Genomic DNA, 17,417 nt, shown 5'->3' with positions numbered 1-17,417 from the left:
ATATTCCCATATATGTCTTCCTAATATACTTTGGAGGTCATTTTATGCATAGTGATTTGGATTTTGAAAAATACTGTGGCCAAAAGTACATTAAATGGTTTTTGGCTACTTTAAAAGTTAGTATGTACGGGCCAAGGTTGGAGAATTAAAAAAAAACACCTTGTAGTCACATCCTGGACAAGTGCCGCTCTTCCACACTGGGTACTATGCCCCCGCCAGTCTCCTGGAATAAACAATGTCGTGTGACAGCTACAACCCATCCGGACAGGATTTCTTGGAGCTGCAATTCAGACAGAATGAGAAGGCTGCAGTCGATCAGCGGACATTTCAAGACATTGTTTATGCCAGGAGACCCAGTGCACAGAAACCCTGCCAGTCTGGGAGGCATGTACAGGGTAGTACCTACCTATGCCCATGCCTATACACTAACTTTTTAAGCAGGTGAAACTTTTTAATTGTTTTAGGGCATGCTGATTCTTACTTGTTTTTTTAATTCTTATTTTGATGACTTGTATTGTAGTTGTCCAAGGATCGTGATGTAAGAAACCAGAACCAAAAGCCCATGAAAAAAACATGCAGTGGTATTCACCAACCAGATCAAACATTTGACATTTATGTGAACTAAGCAATAAAAAATATAGTCCATCATAGGAAGGAAAATGAATAGGAAGCTCAGTAAGAAGGAGAAACTATATCAACCAGGGAGAGGAAAAAGAGAAAGAAAGGTGGAGAAAATGGGTGGAGGGGTATTATACTAGCTTGCTCTTAAGCTCAGTGACTTTTAAAAGTTTTTTGCATTGTTTATTAAAGCTTGTACTATTCTTCCTCGTTATGATTTTTTATCTATTGCATGTACTCTGACTATTAGGGCTTTCATGTTCTTATTTAAAGTGCAACTTAATAGGTTAACTGGATTGTGCTATCTGGGAAATTCAAGGCAAATTCATTGGTGGGAACCACATCTATTGTTGACAGGTATTCATTCATTTGTATGGGAGTGGGACCCACCTCTCTCAGACATTCAAGGCATATCTTGTAGGTATAGTCGGGTGCTTAGTTAGTGGTATATTCTGCATCCAGTGTAGGGCCATGCATTTTTCAGAATACCATACAAGAAGGTCGTTACAATCCTACAGATGAAACGCCTGTAAGTAAATGAAACATTCAGCCTCTGAGGTCAGTAATGCACTCAGCATGCAGTACCTTATGGTCCCTGTGTCACATTCTGCACATTCTCCATCATTTTAGCAGTTTTCCACTTTGCACCATTTCACTTTGCTAGATGGGGTCCACTGCTGATAAACCTCAAAGGGGGCCTTATTGCTGGGACTCGCAAACATCAGATTCCTTACTTTCCTACAGATTATTTTTAATGGACTCCTGTGGATGTCAAATGGAGAAACTTTAATACCATTTTATGGAACCATAGTTGTGTATATGTCTTAATAAAATAGAATAAAACAGCTGGGAGAAAAGCGATTTTAGGCAGGTGGTCAACATTATTAAGTCAGTTTCAGGCCTTTATCCAAGGCATTTTTTCTGGGATTATTCTAATTATCTCGGGCATGTATGCCAGATATATGCTTGTGTGTTACATGTAGCAGAAACCTAATCCACTTTAGTGGAAGATTGCAGATTGGCACCAATGCAGATTGTTCAGGTAACTAATCTAGGAGATTAAAGAAGGTCCTTCTAAAACAAAGTGACATTTTAATAAATTGCTAAAATGTTGGCTGGTTAATCCATTCTACTTCAAAGCATTCCTAGAATTATGTATGGGCTCTGAGATTTCAATGAGCACAATATTATGGATCTGTACAATTCTGCTTCATTATTATACAACTGTGCGGCAGATTCACACATCCATGTTTCCCAGTCAAAGTATGGACTGGCCGCAGGTCTCCTGACCCCAACTTGACGGCCTTTTATATGGCCTTTTATATACCTATCGGGCTGTTGAGCTCTGCTCAGGAGACCCTCAGCTGTGTTTTGTCTTTTTGTGAATCCTTTACAGAATAACTAAATCCAAGATGGAAACTTTAGCTTACCACCGAGAGTTGGTGACTTTTATAACCACATAACTGCAGCGAATCCTGGATCAACCATTCTAGGGACGTAAAAAGACAGCCTGACCGGTGAACCATTTGTACCTGAGCCCTCAGCCATCACTTTTCATACACAATTTTTTGTTAACTTATTGACTCATTAAGTTACTGTTTTCCCCCTCAATAGTTGTTTGTCACCATATTGGCTTCATGCTCTACCAACTTACAGTGTATTACAACCACTTATTATGTGTGCTGATAACAAAAACCTATGGGATCAGTGTTTGGTAATTACTATTGTACCTAATGAATAGTGATTTAAGCCTGTAAAAAACATATAATTATCTAGAATAGTAACAAATAAATGTAAAGGCAGCACCCAAGAGCGCCCATACATCAGCTAAAGCAAGGTTTTCTTATATTTGCTGAAGGAACGGCAAGTATCGCCAGCTTACTGAAAGTAACGTTTACCAGGTCCATTGGGTTTAATGAAAACAACTAAATTGCTTAGTTTTTATTGTTTAAAGAGGTTTTCTAGTCTTTTAAATGATCTATTATTCTATATTGGGGGGTCTGACACTCAATACCTCTAATGATCAGCTATTATCTCCTCCAGCAGCAGTCAGATGTGGACCCTGTATGGGGCAGTACACCACAGGACGGTAGACCACAAGGTCTACTATCCATGGAGTAGGAGAACAGCAGGGCAATGTGTGAGCCTGCCATATGTGCTGTACATGTGTGATAGCAACGTGTAATTATGGCACTACTTTACTCCCTGTAAGACCACGGCCCCACTATCAGTATTCGGTCAGTATTCGTTCAGTATTTTTTCTCAGGAGTGGGAGCCAAAACCAGGTGAGGAACAATCAGAGAAAAGGAATAATAGAAACAAGTCACCAATTCTGCATTTATCACCCACTCCTGTGCAAGATAAATAAAGTTTAGAAATACTTACTACGGAGCTGTGGTGGTATAATCAGACACAGATACTCCTAAGGTTGCATTCACACTGCAGCTCGATATCGGGTGAAATGATCTTTTGGTTTGCCCTTAAGATCTCATTCTGCATCGTGTGGTGTAAAAAGGACATGTGCTGCTGAGTACAATGGCCGCCTATGCGCACTGAGCATTACAGGTCATGCTGTGTGATTCTGAAGGGCATTGGGCCTGGGTAAACAGGCGATTAAGAGACTGGCGATCAGCAAAAGGACCTTTACTATGTAGTTTAACTAACCCAGAATCTAGAAAACCTTTTTAAAGGGAATCTGTGACCACTTTTTTTTCTACCTCATCTGTGTGCAGCCTGATGTAGGCAAAGAGACCCTGAATCCAACAATGTATCACTTAGATTACTGGGTGCAGGGATTATGACACAATCAGAGTTCTTAGATTAAGCAATGTGGCAGTGCTGAGAAAGCTGTCCCCCATCCCCCACACCAGGCCAAAGCCTGGTACATTGTACATATAGTTAGTAAAGCCGAATAAAGACTTGCGTCCATCAAGTTCGACCTGTTAGTTCTGTAATTGCTAAAGTTGATCCAGAGGAGGGCAAAAACCCCAAATGATTTAGCCAATCTTCACCTGAGGAAAAATTCCCTCCCGACTCTGAAACCAGCAGTCAGAATAAATCCCTGTATCAACCTACTATTTTATTCTATTTTTAAGTATATGCAGAAATCTGCCTGGTATCTAGAAAAGCATCCAGTCCCCGCTTGAACTGGTTTAGTGAATCCGACATTACCGTCTCCTCACTCAGTGAATTCCATATTCTCACTGCTCTTACCGTAAAGAACCCCTTCCTATGCTGGTGCTGAAACCTTTTCTCTTCCAGTCTTAGTGAATGCCCTCTTGTTACCGTAATATCCCTCCTTTTGAACAAATCCCGGGCAAGGTCTCTATACTGTCCCCTAACATATTTGTACACATTTATTATGTCCCCCCTCAACCTTCTCTTTTCCAGGCTGAATAGTCCTAGTTTTGACAACCTCTCTGGGTATTGCAGTCCCTCCATTCCCTTTATTAATTTTGTTGCCCTCCTTTGTACCTTTTCAAGCTCATTTATATCCTTTCTATATATTGGGGCCCATAACTGAGCACAGTATTCCAAGTGTGGTCTGACCAGTGCTTTGTACTGTGGAAGAACAATGTTCTCATCCTTTGCAGCTATACCTCTTCTGATACATCCCATTACCCTGTTTGCCCTTACAGCAGCGGCCTGACTTTGGGCACTCCAATTTAGTTTGCTATCAATCAAGATGCCCAAGTCCTTCTCCATCTCTGAATTCCCCAATGATTTCCCATTCAGTGAGTACTGGTGACTTCCATTTTTCCTTCCCATATGTATGACCTTACATTTCTCCTCGTTAAACCTCATTTGCCATTTAATGCTCCACCTACCCAGCTTATCCAAATCCCTCTGTAGGTCTGCACTGTCCTCTTTTGTATTAATTGTTTTACATAACTTTGTGTCATCTGCAAATATTGATATTTTACTATTTATCCCGTTGACTATGTCGTTAATAAAGATATTAAATAACATTGGGCCTAGTACAGACCCCTGTGGTACCCCACTAGTGACGCTTACCCAATCTGAGTATATTCCATTTATAACCACCCTCTGCCTTCTATCCTTTAGCCAGTTAGCTACCCACTTGCAGACATTTTCCCCCAGCCCCATCATTCTCATTTTGTATACCAACCTATTATGTGGCACGCTATCGAACGCTTTTGAGAAGTCGAGATACACGACATCCACTGGTTCCCCCTGATCTACTCGAGAGCTAACCTCCTCGTAGAAGTCAATCAGGTTTGTTTGGCAGGAGCGATTCCTCATGAATCCGTGTTGGTTCGGGGTTAATAGATTATTAGCGTCAAGATGCTCCATGATTGCCTCATTAATAAAGCCTTCAAAAATTTTGCCCACAACGGACGTCAGACTCACCGGCCGATAGTTTCCGGCGTCACTTTTCGCTCCCTTTTTGAATATTGGCACTACATTCGCCTGTCGCCAATCAAGTGGCACAGACCCAGTCTCAACAGAGTCCTTAAATATAAGATATAACAGTCTGTCTATCACATTACTTAGTTCCCTTAGTACCCGTGGGTGTATGCCATCAGGTCCTGGTGATTTGTTTATTTTAATGTTACTGAGGCGTTTCTGTACCCCAGCTTGGGTTAGATTTGTCATACTTAGTGGAGGATTAAGTTTGTCACTTCTCATTTCGCCTGTTAGTTCTTTTTCCTTTGTGAAAGTTGATGAAAAAAAATTATTTAATAGATTAGCTTTATCCTCATCTTTCTCTATGATTTTGCCTTCATCACTTTTTATCGGTCCAATATTATTCGATTTAATCCTTTTACTATTTATATACGTAAAGAACAGTTTGGGATTTGATCTACTTTCCCTAGCAATACGTCTCTCTGTTTCCTCCTTCGCTATTTTTATTTATTTTTTGCAGGTTCTCGTTTTTTCCTTGTAACACATTAGTGCCTCCTTGCTGTTTTCCTGTTTTAATCTCTTGAATGCCTCTTTTTTGCTATTTAACGCCCCTTTTACGTTCTTATTCAACCATATTGGTTTCCTCTTATTTCTGGCCCTTTTATTCCCATACGGTATATATCTCTCGCACTGAGTATTCAGAATTCTTTTGAAGGTTTCCCATTTACTATTCGTATTTCCTTGATTAAGAACTTTGTCCCAGTCTATAAGTTGAAGGTTTTCTTTCAGCTGATCAAACTTCGCCCTCCTAAAGTTTAATGTTTTAGTTGTTCCCTTATTGATAACCCTACTGAAGGGCATTTTGAAATTGATAATATTATGATCGCTATTACCTTTATTACATTTTGTAATGTATGTAATGTTAATTGTTTATTGTATGTAATGTATTTAATGTACATTGTTTATTGACAGTGAACAGTTTATCACAGGAGGGGACAGAGTCGGACTACCATTCTCCTGCACATCAAACTTGGCAATGATAATCTCCTAGTGATAAAACCTTCACTGTAAGTAAACAGATCATAGCCTAATAAGTGACTCATCATTGAATTCAATGTTTTAACCCCTACCTCATGCTTTCCTCAGATTACATAGCAAAAACCTGCTGACAGATCCCCTTTAAAAACACTTGGCTATCCTGAAGGTACTACAATTAAGGCAGGCTGCTAGGCTTTTCCTCACTGATGGTACCATTTTTCCATAACTAACATGAGCCAGAAATTCCAACTTAACTTTTTTGGGATAACTTATTCTAAAATGACTACAAAATTATTTTTCAGACAAATTGAAAAACCAAACTGAATCACAAACATCCTAAGTAGTTTATGTGGGTTATTATGAAAGGAAAATTAACACATTAGCATCATTTACTTTGAACTCTGAAAGGATGATAATTACAATCACAATAATGAGAACTGGCTCCTCCAGCTTCAAAAACATCAAACGCATCAATGTTTTTATTTTGTTTTTTTATGGCACTTAAAAAGGTCTCCTATTTTTTGCAACTGGATCAATGATTTATGATGGTCCTTTTGCAAGACTTGTTACAGCCAATCCCATAGTTACTTTAGCTGCTAACTTGTACTACTAGATAAACTGTTTCTACTCTGCATCGACACAGTACATTGCTCCATGGAGAACTGACCGGATTTATTCCCACTGCTCCCATGAATATTCTGGTATTTTTTCTTTATTTTTAACTCCGCCATACAGTTTCAAAGATATGGCTCTTTTTATTCAGTGCTAATTTTTATGGTCTTTATCAAGGGGTGTGATGTTCAATCACTAAGGGGCATTTTGCAACTTTTTTCACCAAAAACCTGACTGGTGGCAGGAGAAGCGTAGTGTATAATATGCGTGTTTTTAACGTGTTTAACTTGCATTTTTGCAGCATTTTTATTTGCATTTTCACCCATTTATTTCAATAGTTGAAAAAGCGCTGTAAAACGCTGAAAGAATTGACATGCTGCGTCTTGGCAAAAACACAGCAGGGTTCAAAAATCATGCAGGAAAAACCTGCCGTGTGTGCATGAGTTTCAAATATCTCATTGATTATGCTGGTACTGTAAAACACTGCGCATTTTAGGCCACGGCCCCACTATCAGTATTCGGTCAGTATTTTTTCTCAGGAGTGGGAGCCAAAACCAGGAGTGGGTGATAAATGCAGAATTGGTGACTTGTTTCTATTCTACCTTTTCTCTGATTGTTCCTCACCTGGGTTTGTCTCCCACTCCTGAGAAAAATACTGACCAAATACTGATAGTGGAGCCGTGGCCTAAGCTTCACATTCATACTTGGTAAAGACCATGAAAATTAGCGCTTAATTAAAAGGTCCATAACTCTGTAACCACATGGCAGATTTAAAAGGAAAAAGACTAAATACTCAGGAGAGCAGAGGGAATGAAATAAGGACAAAAACTGCCCACTTTGGACCCATTGATAGGTCTTCTTTTCGAAAGTTATTCGAACCTCTAAGCTTTCATCATAATTTTCAGAGACACTGATTTGAGCAATACTTTTTACATGCGGTAACGATATTAATTATCATTGCCATTTTTCATTTTTAGAACCTCATCTGCAATAATATCTCGGCTGCACCATGCTCTCTGTAAGAACAGCGATCAGTCACTCCACATTCAGATGGTAAAAGATGGTACATTGGAAAACTGCATGAATCTAAAATGGGTTGTAGTAGTTATTCAGGCTCTAAATGGGTTAATAAATGGGTTCTTTGGTATCACTTTGTGCCCCTCAGCAACTACTTATGTGGTATTGTGTGTGTATGATAAAGGTACAAAAGAGCCTGCATGTGTAGCACAAAGGGGACACTTGAGTTTTCTTTCTTTCTAAGGAGGCTTGTATACACGGTAGAAGTAGATCTCCGGAAACCATTGACAATGCCAGTGCCTGTGTCCACCAGAGGCTGCCTGTGAGTTTAGCACAATATGTTATAAACGTAATCAAGAGATCTCATGGTGAAGTCCTATACTGTCTGCAATTTAAAGTTCAATAAACTTTATAGAAATATTAAAAAAGACCAAATAAATAAACTGTTAAGTAAAACAGTATGAAGAAATGAGAAGCACATAGATTGTAAAATAGACATTTTTATGCCACATAGTGAAGACCAAAATCATAAAAATAATGGCAGAATCATTGACTACGGTAAGTGCTTTGTACTCCACAATATTACCGGTAAACTCTACAACATATTAGACATCACAAAACTGTTCTGAGGGTACATGCACAAGCAATATCAGACATATTACAATATATGACACAGAATACAAGCAGCAGGAGTGAGGGTCCTGCTCGCAAACTTACAATCTATTAAAGAAATAGGCTGTGCGAAGTTGCTGGATATTGGCTGCCGTATACATCGATCCAGAGGATCCCAAACATGCTCAGTGGATGTCATGTCTGGTGATTATGCTGCCATGCAAGAACTGGGATGTTTTCAGCTTTCAGAAATTGCATACAGATCCTTGCAACATGGGGCTGTGTATTATAATGCTCCAACATGAGGTGATGGTTGTGGATGAATGGCACAACAATGGTCCTCAGAATCTCGTTACGGTATCTCTGTGCATTCAACATGGCATCAATAAAATTCACCTGTGTTCATTGTCCACAACATCTGCCTGCCCATACCATAACCCCACCGGCACCATGAGCAATTCGATTCACAACGTTGACATCAGCAAACACAACGCCATACAGGCAGTCTGCCCTCTTCCCTGTATAGTGAAAACCGGGATTCATCCATGAAGAGAACACCTCTACAACGTGCCAGACGCCATAGAATGTGAGCATTTGCCCACTCAAGTTGGTTACGATGACTAACTACAGTCAGGTGGAGGCCCCGATGAGGACGTCGAGCATGTAGAGGAGTTTCCCTGAGATGGTTTCCGACAGTTTCTGCAGAATTTCTTTGGTCATGCAAACTTATTGTTGCAGCAGATGTCCGGGTGGCTGGTGTCAGATAATCTTGGAGGTGAAGATGCTGGATGTTGAGGTCCTGGGCTGGTGTGGTTACACATGGTCTGCGGTTGTGAGGCTGGTTAAATGTACTTCCAAATTCTCTGAAATGCCTTTGGAGACGGCTTATGGTAGAGAAATGAACATTCAATTCATGGACAACAGCTCTGGTGGACATTCCTGCAGTCAGTATGCCAACTGCACGCTCCCTCAAAACGTGCGACATCTGTGACATGGTGCTGTGTGATAAAACTGCACATTTTAGAGTGACCTTTTATAGTGGCCAGCCTAAGGCACACCCAGGGCCGTCTCCAGGTTTTCATGGGCCCCGGCTGAAAGAGTGTCAGTGGGCCCCTTTAACACATACCACGATTCATGATGCACAGATACCGCAGAGAAATATAGGTATAGTACAATGCCAAAGATATCACTTACTTCTTACATTACATGAGTGATATCTATTGTAAATTCTACAATAGCTCAGAAACCAGCAAATCCTCGCTGCGCACAGTGCAGACCGGACAGTATAGTCCTCCATACAGTATTATGGGCACCACACAGTCCTCCATACAATACTATGGGCACCACATAGTCCTTCATACAATATTATGGGCACCACACAGTCCTCCATACAGTATTATGGGCACCACATAGTCCTCCATACAATATTATGGGCATCACATAGTCCTCGATACAGTATTATGGGCACCACATAGTCCTCCATACAATATTATGGGCACCACATAGTCCTCCAAAAAATATTATGGGCACCACATAGTCCTCCATTCAGTATTATGGGCACCACATAGCCCTCCATACGGTATAATGAGCCCCATATAATGCTCCATACAGTTTGCTCCATAAATGTAAAAAAATCAAAAACTTACCTCTGCTTGTTGGTCACAGGTCCTGTCTCTTCAGCATCTCCTGGCTTTCTGCACTGTGACTGCTCAGTACAGAGGGCACGCTGCAGTGATGTCATTGCGCCCTCTGCCATGAGACGTCACAGAGTCAAAAGATGCGGTAGACACCGGAGCTGCGGAGGAACAGGGAGAGGTAAGTATTGCAAGTCCCGGCTCCCCAACTCAAGGGCCCCATAGCGTGCCGGTGTCCTCGAGGGTGAGTGGGCCCCCCCACCCTCTCCGCTTGCTCAGGGCCTCGCACTTGCCCGGGTGCTGACGCCGTCCCTGGGTACACCTGTGCAATAATCATGCTGTCTAATCAGCATCTGCATATGCCACACCTGTGAGGTAGATGGATTATCTCGGCAAAGGAGAAGTACTCACTAACACGGATTTAGACAAATTTGTGAACAATATTTGAGAGAAAAATGCTTTTTGTGTACATAGAAAAAGTCTTAGATCAGAGTTCAGCTTAGAGTTCAGCTCAAGGAAAATGGGAGCAAAAACAAAAATGTAGAGTTTATATTTTTGTTCAATACATACTGTATATGTATACATATAGTATATTACAATATAGCAAGTCTGATTGGAAAACATAGGGAGGGAGGAATAAAGGAGCAGGGGGATGTGGACACTTGGACTCTCTTCAATTAGGCAGAAGTATTTCAATGTATGATATCATTAATCCATTTAAGACTAAAGCAAAGTAGAACCACTTATTGTTTGTTCGAGATAGCAGCTTGTTTAACCAAAGCATTGTTGTAGTTGCTTTTAATATGGTTTAGCAGCAGTTGCATAAAATTATACCATATACCAAAGAATTGCTTCTCTTTTTTCTCCTTCATGAGAGAGAATTCAATTCAGTCCATGAGGAAAAAGAATTTAACTTTCTCAAGGAATAGTCTACTGGTGGGTGCGGAGGTCATTATAGGGCATTGTAGTATTGATTTCCGTGTAGCTGCAGAAATATGAAATAATCATTTATTTTCCTGTTTTATTTTATGTTCCTTTTCTTGTGGGAGAATTTCAAATAAGGCCCAGTGTATAGAAGTCAAGCAATGATATAATTCCCCATTATAAGACAGATGGTAGGTGTTTAGCTGCTATTTACAGAGACTGAAAGCCATCATCCATCTGTAGATTTGGTATTACGTATGTCCAACAAGCTATTCCTAACTTGGATATGGAAAAGTCTATTTTTTGTATTAATAGTTGCTTAGATAACACGGTGTTATCTGTCTGGCCCAAAGTTGATGTGTTGGTGTTAATAAGTCTTTAACTGTTAGGTGTTTCAGAACACTTTATTATGTGTTTTGGTTTGCAAATAATAAAACGGGCGAGGTCTCACTATATCATTTTTTTATCTAATTTAGTTAAAGTTAAAAATTCAATGACATATGTATATTCTGCATATTTAATGTACTTGAGTCATAAATTCCTCCAGTTCTGGAGTAGTCCCCTGCCAGATCAAAATAACATCAATTTATCTTGCTCAAAAAATGATACTGTTCATTGATGTGCACTGCTCTCCTAGAGTCACAGAAGGAGATTTATATATAAGGACACACAAGCCGTCCCCATTGCAGTCCCCTGGAGCTGCATGTAGAAAGACCCATTGAAACCAAATAAATGTGTCAGTATGAAATCAAGCAATATTAATGATAAACTCAGCCAACTCATTACAATATTGCACATTTGGAACAAAAAGGTTGCCGCTTGAATACCATTCATATGTTTGATATTCGAGTACAGCAACTCAGTGTTGTACGCCCCATGTTATCATATGCCCTTCAATATGTAGCCCATCCAATTTCTTCAGTATCATGTGTATATAAGGGTAGACATTGCACTAAAGGTTTAAGTTGAGCATCAACATATTTGCTAATGTTCTTTGTTAGGCTGCCCCTAAATGATACGAAAGGTTTTCGGAGGAGTGCAGGAATTCTTATGAATTTTAGGAAGTTGATATATAGTTGAAACAGCTTTAACCATCTGTAGGTAAAGATAGTAAAGGATTATGGCACACATGGCAATTATTTTTTACTGCCTGCATTGTAAATTTTGTTTATATCTTTTCCCAATTTATTGTGCATCCATGAAGATTTTTGCCTCAATTATGTTATATACCCTTCAATATAAACCTTAATAAAAAATATTATATGGGCTTTAAATGAAGCAGCAATCAGTAAGGCAGTAAGATTATGGGCTTAATATATTAGCTCTGCAAATATTGTTCCTTGTTCAGGGAAAAAAATCTGTAAATAAAATGCAAGCCCAAAATAAGTGAGTAGAGTGCAGCAGAGCTGCGAGCCCAGCGAGGCTGCTCCCTCCTTCTCCATATGCATTATTAAGTTAATTACCTCCGCAACTTATTCATTTGCTTTTCTTCCTAATGAAAAACAGAGCATTGCTTGGTCACAGGGGGACAGAACCCATTAGGTAATGGCACACTGAGGACTAGTCAATGCTGTTTAAAGCCAAAGCCCCATATTGTGAGGAGTTTTGCAGACAAAATGCTGAACTGGTGAACTTTCTCCTGCTTCATAATTTAGTGCTTTGCTCTCACACAGAAATATATAGCTTTTCAGAGGACAAGTGTCTGGATCGTGATACCAAGCACTGATGCATAGCCGAGGAACCGAGGTGTGTTCTAGCACGGACATACAGCATCTGTCTGAAAATAGCTTTGTAGCTAAGCAATAGTTTCTTATCAATATCCATGGGAAGATTAGGATATCTGTTAGTGCAAGGAATGTTTTCTACATGATTTTTTACTCAACAGCTGCAAGACACCAAAATGTCTCTTACCTGTTCTTGACATTCTATTGTGGTATGCTAGACCCAGAGTCACATCTAGGCCTTCTCTGATCAAGGCATGGCATTATTTTGCTCATCCCATTCTCATTCTCTGAATCATGCCATCTACTCTTTTTGAGTAGCATTCACCTTCATCAGTTCAATACGTGCTGGAATTTCCTTTCCCTTATTTCCCAGCACATGTCCTCCATTGTCCAATGGCTTGCCTGCCCCTGTACCACCTGAAATCTCATCTCCATATGTTTGCGTGCAGTTTTACAGAGCAGTTGTCTCCCCTGTGTTTCTGTAATCCATCTTGACATCTCTGCAGATAGGGACAGATTATACTTGACAACAGGCAGTGGACAGCTAGCTGACACAAGGGAGACATCTGGTGGCTGGCATTTTGAAGTGATATATTGGGGGTGGTAAGACATAATTTTTACATATAGTGTAGATTGCCTATATAGTACATCATCTGTTCATTGAGATTAAGTTATCTGAAAGTACTGGTTTCAGGTTAACAATTTCCAGAATCAGCAGTTTTATTAAAAATAAATCTTGTGCTTTAGAAGTGAATGCATAATGTCAATACAAGTATTTCATTATCTTCCAGCTTCCAAGGTCAATATACTGAACTAAGCAGTATGTGTCCCACTGTGCAACAGCTATAACATTCAGCATGATGCTTACTCATAGCAGATCTCCATCCAGAAGTCATCCATGTCAGGAGGTTCTTCAGAAAGCTTATTCATCTATATAGCCTCATCATTTACAATTGACATTAATCATCATCCATGGTACTAGTCTAGAGCGTATTGAGTATTTTAGTATCCTGGCACATATTGAAAATGGCTACCATATTAAAAGGGTTGTCCGGCCTGAGGGTACAAGTCCGCAATCACTCTATATGACTACAAACTTGTGGGGATTCTCCGATGCCGGCTATGAGAGTAGCGGACATATGACCGCAAATAGACACGATGGGCCTGACTCAATGCAAGTGTATTCAGTGAGGCCGGACACGTCTAGTCGGAATGTGGCCAGAAGTATGCATATCACATAATTGCAGTCACATGACGGCCCGCTACCAGCACGCTGCATGACTGCAGACTTATACCTTGAGTCCGTAGAAACCCTTTTAACAGCTGGATATCAAGGACAGACTATACCCATGAAAAAAAGCAGGATCTATATGGGCGCCACCACCAAAATAAAAGAATAAAAATATTATTTACTGCATTAAATAAATATGTTTTGGAACCAGCCTAGTTCTTTCCACAGGTCTGGTCCTGAGGGAAGAACCATATCAGTTTCGAAACGCGTTGCTTTTTATTGCAATAAACAGTTTTTTATTCTATTATCTCTGTGGTTGTGCCCATATAGATCCTGCATTTTCGGTGGAGAGCTGATTGCCCTCAGCTCTGCGGGTGGTGCGGCTGCTGGAGTTGACTTCTTTCGTGTCTTGTTTCAGTGTTTGAACGCTATTGCACAATCTTAGTAGATGGTCAGTGGATTATTTGTATTCATCCTTTACATTTTTACACCATGCAGCACTTCTCTTCCTTTTAACTTAACAACTGGATCCCACCAGCAGCCACAAAGGGTAACAGATAACAGGACTTCCATCCTGATTGGTGACAGATAGTAAATGTACTCTGTATTAGCACAGAGTTTATGTTCCCGTTTGATCATCAGGTAGTGGTACCGCACTAGTACAAGTGCACTATACCGTTCCACTGATCACAGCATGGCACATACAAGGGCCCTCCGATGACCGTTCACATTAGCGATCATTGAGTCCCAGTGCACCGTCACCACCATTGACATGTCAGAATGTAATCAGAGGGGAATATTGATCTTGAAGTTTATTTCCTGCTGTTCAGTATTTTATTGGGAAATTTGATTGGTAGTAAAATAAAACAGGAATAAACAGGAGATTTATTATTAAAGGGTTATTCACATCGTCATAGATGGAAATTGTCAGATAGTACGGGTAAAGAGGAAAGTTTACTGTTTATTAAAATTTTCAGCTATTTTTGAGATATTTTCTTTCCTTTACAGTTCATTGCCTTGGAGACCGACCACCATTGCTAGACAGCAGAACATGTTCATTGCTTACAAGCTCTTTTCTATTAAACTTATAAGCACTGTTTTGAAGCTGGCCAGGATCACTGAAGTGTGCTGTTAGCTCCTAATCCAGCTTCAGCGCAGTGCTTACAAGCTAGACAGCAGTGGTGGTCGGTCCCTGAGCAACGAGCTGTAAACATAAGAAAAATATTAATATTTCAAGAATGGCGGCAAATTTTAATAAGCTGAAAATTGCAAAAGTGCTTGTATTTACTAGCTCTATCCAGCGATACACAGTGGTGGCCAAAAGTATTGGCACCCCTGCAATTCTGTCAGATAATACTCAGTTTCTTCCTGAAAATGATTGCAATCACAAATTCTTTGGAATTATTATCTTCATTTAATTTGTCTTCAATGAAAAAACACAAAAAGAATTGTCCTAAAGCCAAATTGGATATAATTCCACACCAAACCTAAAAAAGGGGGTGGACAAAAGTATTGGCACTGTTTGAAAAATCATGTGATGCTTCTCTAATTCGTGTAATTAACAGCACCTGTAACTTACCTGTGGCACCTAACAGGTGTTGGCAATAACTAAATCACACTTGCAGCCAGTTAACATGAATTAAAGTTGACTCAACCTCTGTCCTGTGTCCTTGTGTGTACCACATTGAGCATGGAGAAAAGAAAGAAGACCAAAGAACTGTCTGAGGACTTGAGAAACCAAATTGTGAGGAAGCATGGGCAGTCTCAAGGCTACAAGTCCATCTCCAAAGACCTGAATGTTCCTGTGTCTTCCGTGCGCAGTGTCATCAAGAAGTTTAAAGCCCATGGCACTGTGGCTAACCTCCCTAGATGTGGACGGAAAAGAAAAATTGACAAGAGATTTCAATGCAAGATTGTGCGGATGGTGGATAAAGAACCTCGACTAACATCCAAACAAGTTCAAGCTGCCCTGCAGTCCGAGGGTACAACAGTGTCAACCCGTACTATCCGTCGGCGTCTGAATGAAAAGGGACTGTATGTTAGGATACCCAGGAAGACCCCACTTCTTACCCCGAGGCATAAAAAAGCCATGCTGGAGTTTGCCAAAACTTACCTGAGAAAGCCTAAAACGTTTTGGAAGAATGTTCTCTGGTCAGATGAGACAAAAGTAGAGCTTTTTGGGAAAAAGCATCAACATAGAGTGTACAGGAAAAAAAAAGAGGCATTCAAAGAAAAGAACACGGTCCCTACAGTCAAACATGGCGGAGGTTCCCTGATGTTTTGGGGCTGCTTTGCTGCCTCTGGCACTGGACTGCTTGACCGTGTGCATGGCATTATGAAGTCTGAAGACTACCAACAAATTTTGCAGCATAATGTAGGGCCCAGTTTGAGAAAGATGGGTCTCCCTCAGAGGTCATGGGTCTTCTAGCAGGACAATGACCCAAAACACACTTCCAAAAGCACTATAAAATGGATTGAGAGAAAGCACTGGAGACTTCTAAGGTGGCCAGCAATGAGTCCAGACCTGAATCCCATAGAACACCTGTGGAGAGATCTCAAAATGGCAGTTTGGAGAAGGCACCCTTCAAATATCAGGGACCTGGAGCAGTTTGCCAAAGAAGAATGGTCTACAATTCCAGCAGAGCATTGTAAGAAACTCATTGATGGTTACCGGAAGCGGTTGTTCACAGTTATTTTGGCTAAAGGTTGTGCAACCAAGTATTAGGCTGAAGGTGCCAATACTTTTGTCTGGCCCATTTTTGGAGTTTTGTGTGAAATGATCAATGATTTGATTTTTGCTTCATTCTCTTTTGTGTTTTTTCCTTGCAAGCAAATTAAATGAAGATAATAATACCAAAGATTTTGCGATTACAATCATTTTCAGGAAGAAACTGAGTTTTATCTGACAGAATTGCAGGGGTGCCAATACTTTTGGCCACCACTGTAATGTATGAAGGTGGGAATAACCCTTTAATTCAGCACTTTTTGCTACTGCACTGCCTGGTGATTTAGCTTTTGTGCCTGTTGCAGACTTAGGGTATCTCCACCGGTCATCTTAGCGACTTATCATAATATACACTTTTCAATAGGTTGTGAATTATGACAAATATGGGAAAGTGACAGATAAATATTGATGGTAGAGGAGGAAATGGAGTAGATGGAGAAATGGAGATTTTGGAGAAGAACAAATAGGTGTGCAGTCAATGTGATTAAGACCTTTCTGGCCATATAACTAGACAGGCAACAGTGCATTTACTCTGCTTACTGCTGTTTATGAACCATCAGTAACGCACAGATGAGAATTTCCAGGAAGCTTTCCATCCAAAGAGGCAATTAAAGCCACTTTTGTTTGCTGCACATTTAAAAGCTTCTGTGTTACTTAAATAACATAGGTAAAGCATTCATACATAAAAAAAATCTTTAAGTATAATGGAAATTTACTTTAGGCTGCATGATAATATTTGAAACAGCTCCTGATAGTACAGCTGCACCACACAAGATGCAACTAGGCTTTTTCTTTCTAAATAATCCCTCTTTTTCATATAGTGACATATTCTACAATGCCAGACCGAGACCCTCACCATTCACACCAGTCTCTTCTCTCCATGAGGTTCATTGCTCTTCACTAATGATGAGCGA

The 17,417-nt window shown here is 40.2% G+C and overlaps 1 protein-coding gene across 2 annotated transcripts in view; it reads left to right on the top strand.

Annotated features, from left to right (window-relative positions):
- Positions 1-17,417, top strand: part of SMPD3 (sphingomyelin phosphodiesterase 3) — a 309,603-nt gene that overhangs the window by 54,991 nt on the left and 237,195 nt on the right. The window contains exon 2 of one of the 2 annotated variants that reach the window (XM_073659312.1): positions 5,959-6,053. The exons of the other annotated variant lie outside the window; for it this stretch is intronic. The gene's annotated coding sequence lies outside the window, so the exon portion shown is untranslated. The remainder of the gene's footprint in view (positions 1-5,958; positions 6,054-17,417) is intronic. 2 annotated transcript variants of the gene reach the window in all.

The sequence above is a fragment of the Phyllobates terribilis genome, unplaced genomic scaffold (genome assembly GCF_046119375.1).
Source record: "Phyllobates terribilis strain yellow unplaced genomic scaffold, ASM4611937v1 Scaffold_13__5_contigs__length_258822181, whole genome shotgun sequence".
NCBI classification, from domain to species: Eukaryota; Metazoa; Chordata; class Amphibia; order Anura; family Dendrobatidae; genus Phyllobates; species Phyllobates terribilis.
The sequence above is the reverse complement of the archived record's forward strand: the minus strand, read 5'-3'. Positions and strand labels throughout refer to the sequence as shown.